At 41.6% G+C, this 8,411-nt stretch overlaps 1 pseudogene; it reads right to left on the bottom strand.

Moving 5' to 3' along the window:
- Positions 1–6,489: 6,489 nt before the first annotated feature.
- On the bottom strand, positions 6,490–8,411 carry LOC105517769 (annotated as a pseudogene).

Raw genomic sequence — 8,411 nt, 5'->3', positions numbered from 1 at the left:
AACTCCTGAGCTCAGGCAATCTGCCCGCCTCGGTCTCCCAAAGTGCTGAGATTACAGGTGTGAGGCACTGTGCCCGGCCTAAGAGGGAAATTTATAGCTATAAATGATTACTTTAAAAAGGAGAAAGATCTCAAATCAACAACCTAACTTTACACCTTAAGGGACTAGAAAAAGCACAAATTAAACCCAAAGCTGTCAGAAGGAAGGAAATAATAGTCAAACAGACAAATAATACAAGAAATAGAAAACCTATAGAAAAACACTGAAGACAAAAGGCAAATATTTTATCATTTCACTTATATGAGATACCTAGAATAGGCAGTCATAGATTCAGAAAGTAGAATGTGGTTACCAGTGGCTGTTGTGAAGGGAGAATAGGGAGTTATTGTTTAATGGGTGCAGAGTTTCAATTTTTAAAAATTCTAGAGGTGGTTAGTGGTGATAGTTGCACAACAGTGTTAATACACTTAATGCCACTGAGTTGTACACTTAAAAATGGTTAAAATGATACATTTTATGCCATGTATATTTTATCACAATTTAAAAGATCATTCATCAGGATCAAACAATAGTCTTCAGTTTTGCTTCATGCTTTCAGATAAGAATTTAGGGAACTGATTTTGTCATTATGTTCTAAGTTATACACTTGGAAGAAGTGACCCTATGCTGGCTTGTTTATATTCCTCATACCCCTCATAATAATCTATGGCAGATGATATGTGTTCTCCTAGAATCTTGGCCTCAACTGGACACTTAATTTTATTTGACTAGAAGCAAGACCTTAACTCTTTTTTATTTACTTTTAACTTTTTCGCTGCTCTGAAGGTACATCAGGGAACTTAACTCTTTCATAACTAGATACAAAAGGCTACTAGATTCCCGCTCTGGAATAGGAGTGAGAATTTCACTGTCCTATTTTCATGGCTGCATGATTGCCAAACACCTTCTCTTCCCTTGGGTTTTAGCCCTCAGCCTATTCTTTTGTACCACTTTCTATGTCATTTGAGATTCTGGGATACAAAATAAACAAACAAAAAACCCCAGCCAATTCTGGATAACTGAAGCAAAGTATATTTATGAATTGGAGGAAGAGTCTATTTTGAATATGCTTTCAAAATAGACGGGCTTGTAAATAGAAATGACCAAAAGAGCTATTAAGAAGAAGGAAAGAGGAAATGTAGCAAAAGTCCTCTGCTCATCAGCTACCCTGGCTGTGCTGAAAGGCTTCTTTTTTTTTTGAAACAGTCTCACTCTGTCCCCCAGGCTACAGTGCAGTGGCGCAGTCTTGGCTCACTGCAACTTCTGCCTCCCGGATTTAACCAATTGAAGTGATTCTTGTACCTCAATCTCCAGAGCTGCTGAGATTACAGGCATGTACCACCACACCCGGCTAACTTTTGTATTTTCAGTAGGGACAAGGTTTCACTATGTTGGCCAGGCTGGTCTTGAACTCCTTACCTCAGGTGATCCATTCACCTCAGCTTCCCCAAGAGCTGGGATTACAGGCATGAGCCACTGCGTCTGGCCATGTGCTGAAAGGCTTCTGACTTATCCTAGTGTTCTTGCAATATTAGCTCAATTTTCAAAGATTCAGAAAAAAAAAAAATCTGATCAAGCTGAGGTCACGTGTCCAGCATCCTGGTTCTACCATAATCTATGTGCTACTTCTGTAATTGTTGACAGAAAATTGACAAAAAATTATATATATTTATCAGGTGTAATATGATATTTGGAATAAGTATACATCCTTTGCATAGGAGATTTTAAAAAAGAAATATGTATACATTGTGGAATGACTAAATTGAGCTTATTAACATTTGTATTACCTCATACACTCATAAACAGAAAAGAAAAAAAACAGATATATTTCCAACAGGCATCCAATAGCCTTTATGCCACTGTGCATTGTAACTCTCTGAGAGATGGAAATGGTATCTGGCATTTCCCACACTTCTGAAGCAGAACCTCACAGAGAATAGTTTGGAAAAACCAAAGTGAAGAGGTAATTGAACTTTTCCTTCTACACCTAGATTATCTCCCTACACGGAGTAACCAGTTCTGTCCAGCATGCACTTGTGGAACTACCAGGAACTACCCATTTCTATGGGCAAAGGATGCTACTCAGGGACCTCTGGTTTTTGCAACTCTCCCACCTGGCATTGTGTAAAGGTGACTCCCATACCATTGCTGAGGCCAGCATTCATCCTGGACCACCTGTCCTATCCCACCTCATACCAAATTATTCACTGATTCTGATACTGTGGACTCCAACCTTGCCACGGATCTTCTTTACTTAGCCTCATCTCACCCCTTATAACTGAAGCCGAAAATTGTACTTCTCACTTCCACTGAGGTACATTGAATAACTAGTCCCAACTCTTCACCCCTCTCTGCTTTCATATTCTTGAAAGAGCCTCATTGTTGGGAGTCAGAAATCTCCAACTCTGAGGATTTATTTATTTACTCTTTTATTTCTGTCCTATTTTTCTCAGTTACTGTGTTTTGAACCTTAAATTTTTAAAAAATTTTTTTCATGGAACAGCCAAATCCAATTTTTAAATTTTAATTAAAAAAATTTTTTTTCATAGAACATGAAGCTTTCTTATTATGTACATACACATTTAGGATTCTCATGTTTTCTTGATTAATTAACCCTTTTGTCCTTATGAAATGTCCCTCTTTATCTATGATAATATACTTATCTTAAGATCTCTTTGATAATATTAATAGTATAGGCATGCCAGTTTTCTTTTTTATGTTTAGTGGTTTTAGGGTAGAGCGTATCCATTTTGTTTTCAACTTGTATCTTCTGTAAATAACAGATAGTAATGTTTTGCTCTATTATACAGTTTCACAATTTATTCCTTTTATTTAATTTGTTTTTCACTTAATGTAATTTTTATGTGGCTAGGTTTAAGAATACAATCTTGCTATTTGTTTATTTGTGCTACTTGTTCTTTGTATCATCTCTCTTGGTTTCTTTTGGGTCAATAGGGCATTATTTTTTTAGTACCGCATTTCATCTCCTTTATTGGTATTTTATCTACAGCTCTTTCTACTATATTTGTAGCAGTTCCTCTAAAGATTACAACATGTAAACTTAATTTATCAAGTCTACTTTTTCTTTTCTTTCTTTCCTTTTTTGAGACAGAGCCTCACTCTTTTCCCCAGGCTGGAGTGCAATGGTATGTGCAATCACTGCTCACTGCAACCTCTGCCTCCTGGGTTCAAGAGACTCTCGTGCCTCAGCCTCACGAGTAGCTGGGACTATAATTGTACACCACCACACCCAGCTAATTTTTGTATTTTTAGTAGAGATGGGGTTTCCCCATGTTGGCCAGGTTTGTCTTGAACTCCTGACCTCAAGTGATCTGTCCAACTTGACCTTCCAAAGTGCTGGGATTACAGGTGAGAGCCACTGTGACTGGCATGTCAAGTCTACTTTGATTTAGTATTATACCATTTCAGTTATAATGTTAGAATCTTATGACAGGATACTCCCACTTACCCTCTCTCATTCTTTTCCTTCAAATAATGAATAATTTCATGTTGAAATTATTCAAATAATTTTCTCCCCCTGCCTCCTTGTCTAATCCTTTCCTTCTGGGGCTCCAATTATAAGTATATTAGATGGCTTTACAGTGTCCCACAAGTCATTGAGATTCTGTTCAATTTTCTTTTTTTCCTTTTTTGTTTTTTTTGAGGCAGAGTCCAGGCTGGAGTGCAGTGGCATGACCTCAGCTCACTGCAACCTCCATCTCCCGGGCTCAAGCAATTCTCCTGCCTCAGCCTCCTGAGTAGCTGGGATTATAGGCGTGTGCCACCATGGCCGGCTAATTATTGTATTTTCAGTAGAGAAGGGGTTTCAGTATGTTGTCCAGGGTGGTCTCGAACTCCTGACCTCAGGTGATCCACCCACCTCAGCCTCCCAAAGCGCTGGGATTACAGGTGTGAGCCACCAAACCCGGCGTCTGTTCAATTCTTTGTTCTTGATTCTTTATTGATCTCTATTCTTTGTTCTTCAGTTTAGATAATTTTTATTGACTGCCTTCAAGTTCATTCTTTCTTCTGCAGGTCTAATCTACTTTTAAGCTCTTTCAATACATTTTTGATTTCAGGTATTGTATATGTTTATTTTAGGATTTGGTTCCTTTTTTAGTTTCCATATCTCTCCTTAGTTTCCATATCTCTCCTGTAATTCCTGTCTTTTTCTTTTTTATATTTATCTTTTCCCATACATTCTTTAATATATTTATAATACTTCACAATTCTTGTGGGCCAGTTTCAACACTTGTGTCATTTGTTGGTCTGCTTCTAGTGACAATCTCCCTCTATATTGTAGGTCACATTTTTCAGCTTTTTATCATCGCTAGCAAGTTTTTATTGCCTTCTAAATATTGTGGTTGACACGTTTTAGAGACTTTGAATTCTGCTATCTTCCACTTAAGAATTTTTTTTTGTTCTTGGAGGAAGTTTAATCACAAGCACATCATTTTGATCCTATGGAAACTTGATTTTAGACTTTTCAGAGCAGATCTATTTCAATTTTGCCTTTAGTCCTCAGGCATATTCCTCAGTCCTGGGAAGTAGCCATTACTCTGAGGTATGTCCTTTCTGGGGTTTTAATGGAAAGCCAGAGTGTTTACCAAGCTTTTCCTTTTTAAAAAGTAATTAAGTGTTTTGGCCAGGCACAGTGGCTCATGCCTGTAGTCCCAGGCCTTTCGGAAGCTGAGGTGGGTGGATTACTTGGAGCCAGGAGTTCGAGACCAGCCTGGGCAACATGATGAAACCTCATCTCTACAAAAAAAATATAAAAATTAGCTGGGTGTGGCCAGGTGTGGTAGCTCATGCCTGTAATCCCAGCACTTTGGGAGGCCAAGGCGGGTGGATCATGAGATCAGAAGTTCAAGACCAGCCTGGCCAATATAGTGAAACCCTGTCACTACTAAAAACACAAAGATTAACTGGGCGTGGTGGGGCACACCTGTAGTTCCAGCTGCTTGGGAGACTGAGGCATGAGAATTGCTTGAACCTGGGAGGTGAAGGTTGCAGTGAGCTGAGATCACACCACTATACTCCAGCCTGGGCAACAGAGCAAGACACTGTCTCAAAATAAATAAATAAATATTAAAAATTGACAAAAATTATATGTATTTGTCACATACAACATGATATTTGGAATATGTACAGATCCTTTCCATAGGAGATTAAAGAAAAGAAATATGTATACATTGTAAAATGGCTAAATTGAGCTAATAAACATTTATATTACCTCATATACTTATCATCTTTGTGGTGAGAACACCTAGAATCTATTCTCTTAGTGATTTTCAAGAATATAATACTGTACTTTGTGACTAACTATAGTCTCCATGTTGTAAACACATCTCTTGAACTGCTTCCACCTAACTGAAACTTTGCATCCTTTGACAACCATGTTCCTTACCCCCACGCCCACCTCCCAAGATCATCTAACATGAATTGATCATTCAATAAATGTTGTTAAACACTTAAAGAGCTGATTCTGATCTGTTTTTATAAGAGATATCACTTTCGTCAACATCTCGGATATTAACTTAGAGCAAAGATTTAATAGTTTTAAAAAATCAGCCATAACAAAATAACAAAAACAATAATATAAACAAAACCAAGCCTACCAATCAAGAAATTATAGAGTATATTTTCATAATTTTATAGACTGCCCAAGCATTTCAGCAAAACAAAGCCACACTGAAAAATACTGACAAGTTTGTGTGCATAAAACTGTCAATCTTGTTTATGGGAAAAAATGCAATGTAAAGTTAAAATTTAAATGACAAGCCAGGAAAAAATATTTTTGATTGTGTATGACAAACATGAAGTTAATATTACTTGATGGGATCTGAGCTCTGCACTGTTTCTCTAGCACAGGGCAGCTGTTGAAATCTCTGGTCAGTGCTTGCTTTCCTCTGGATTCCTTGGAATCTTGCCCTGTACAAGTGCAGCTTAGGAGTCAGCCAAGAACTTGAGAGGGGTTATATACAGATTTGGGGGTTCTGCCTCTGTTGGTCTCTTCTTTCTGGAATTCCTCCTCCCTCCTCAATTTCAGCTGCTCTGGAAGCCCTGATTCTGGCCTGATTCTTCATCCCAGCCTGTTGGCCTCTTTCTGCTGGAGTTGTAGCCATACCTCACCCCACTCCCACCTACATAATTCCAGACCCCCAGCACCACAGAGTCTGGGGAGTAACCTCAGTTACTGATCAAAATCAGTTCTTTAAATGTTTAACAACATTTATTGAATAATCAATCCTTTATTCACAGTTTAAAAGTGTAGCTCTGTCATATTTAGGTGACTAGATGTGCTGATTTGTTTCTGATGTCCGTTCTGTTCCCTTAATCTGTTTATTTATCCTTCTGCTAGTCTCACAATGTTTTATTACAGTAAATTTCTTGAAGGAAAATTTGTATTATTTTAATTATTTTTATGTAAAGAAAACTCAACGTGTACATTTAACTCAGTTTAGTGGCAAGTTCTTTAGCCTTTGCCTTTGTGAGCTTGGCGATACGAACCACAGACTTGGGACCTAGGACATTGGCGCCCCAGTAACAGCAGATCTCATCATATCTGTCATTGTAATTGGTCCTGATACCTTCCACCAGCTTAGCCAAAGCGCCTTTGCCTTCCGAGTTCACCTGTGTGAAGGTGACAGTGGCTCAGGTCTTCCTGTGGACTAGACGGCCCAGTCTTGCCTTCTCCTTGATAATGCAATAAGGGACCCCCATTTTACCACACAGGGCAGGCAAGAAGACAACCAGCTCAATGGGATCCATGTCGTGTGCAATCACCATTGGCTGAGCTTTCTTGTTCTCCACCAAGGTGATGACGGTGTTAACTCCTGCTTGAAGGACAGATGGTCTCTTAATGGGGACTTCCCCTTTGCCAGCAGTTTTCTTCTGGGCTGAGGCCAATAGCCTCTGCTTCTTCTCTTGCTTTGTCTCTGGTCTGTACTTGTGAGTAGCTGTTTGGTGGTCCAGGGCCTGGGTGAACTGGTTAATCGCAGAAGGCACTTTCAGCTGCTTATAGAGGATGGCTCTGTGCTTCTGCAACCTGACAAAGCGGGTGAGGTCTCTTTGCGGCTGGATGTCCTGTCCAATGCCAAAATTCTTAGGCTTTTTCTCAAACGGGGGATTCACCACTTTGTTGGCCTCCTGCTTCTTCATGACAGCAGAGGCGGGAGCCACCTTCTTCCCCTTGGCCTTCTTTCCTTTCGATATCTTGGGCAGTGGGAGGAGAGACTATTACAGTAATTTTATGGTACTTATTTTATTTGTGTCTGGCAAGACATGGGCCTCTGCTTGTTCTTTTTTTCTTTCTTTTTTTCTTTCTTTTTTCCTAAAATTTCTCCAAGGTTTACATGTATTTAACCCTGCAGATGACATTTACAATTAACTTCTCAGTTAGTTGTTTATAAGGTTCTTGTGCCGTGTGGATCCTTTGAGTCCAGGAGTTCGAGACCAGCCTGGGCAACAAGGGGAAACCCCATCTCTACTAAAAATACAAAAATTAGCTGGGCATGGTAGCCCTTGTTTGTAGTGCCAGCTACTTGAGAGGCTGAGGTTGGAGGTTCGTTTGAACCCAGAAGGCAGAGGTTGCAGTAAGCTGAGATCATGTCACTGTTTGTGTGTTTGTGCTTATGTTCACACTGCATTAGATGAAGGGTTATTTTGAGAACTTGGATACAGTACGGTGCTTTGAAACTTGTGGGAGAGTAGAGGGGACGCGATGGGTGCAGCGAGGTTGCAGGAGGCTTCCATTGCTGTGGTTCCGGCAGCAAAGCCTCTCTAATGGGATCCACCACTTCTCTAAGGCACCTGCCCTCCTCGTTAGCCCGCAGTCGCAGACTCCAAGGCCCCGGGATAGGTGGGGTCAGAGAAATGCAGGGCTCTGGCCAGAGTGACCCTCGGCAGCGCCCTGCGGTTCCCGTGAGGGCCAGGCAGCGGTTCTGGCACTCCCGCTAGCGTCGCTCTCAGACTGGAGGGCGCGGAGGATACACGGAGCCGTTTGCCTGCGTCCGCGCTAGGCTGTCCTAGCTCACGGGGCGACATAGGGGACGCCCAGCGTCCGCCCTGTCCCCCTGCGCCGCGTCTGAGCAGCCAGCCCCGGCGGCCGGAGGGTCGCGTTGGTTGGGGCGTGGGGGCAGCTGGAGGGCTGAAGGTCCCCAGCGCCGCCTCCCGGGCGAGGGGCGGAGGCGCGGATCGCCGAAGTTAGCCCGCCCCAGGTTCGGCACCCTGGAGCCCGAGTGCATCCCAGGGCCCGCCGCATCCGGCGCTGGCTGGCGGCAAGTCCTGTGGCTCCAGGATGCGCTTAACGCTGTCCCCCATACCCCAGAACCCTCCTTAGAAACAGGCGCACCCTGCCACCCTTTCCCCAT

Source organism: Colobus angolensis, unplaced genomic scaffold (assembly GCF_000951035.1).
Source record: "Colobus angolensis palliatus isolate OR3802 unplaced genomic scaffold, Cang.pa_1.0 Scaffold307, whole genome shotgun sequence".
NCBI classification, from domain to species: Eukaryota; Metazoa; Chordata; class Mammalia; order Primates; family Cercopithecidae; genus Colobus; species Colobus angolensis.
The sequence above is the reverse complement of the archived record's forward strand: the minus strand, read 5'-3'. Positions and strand labels throughout refer to the sequence as shown.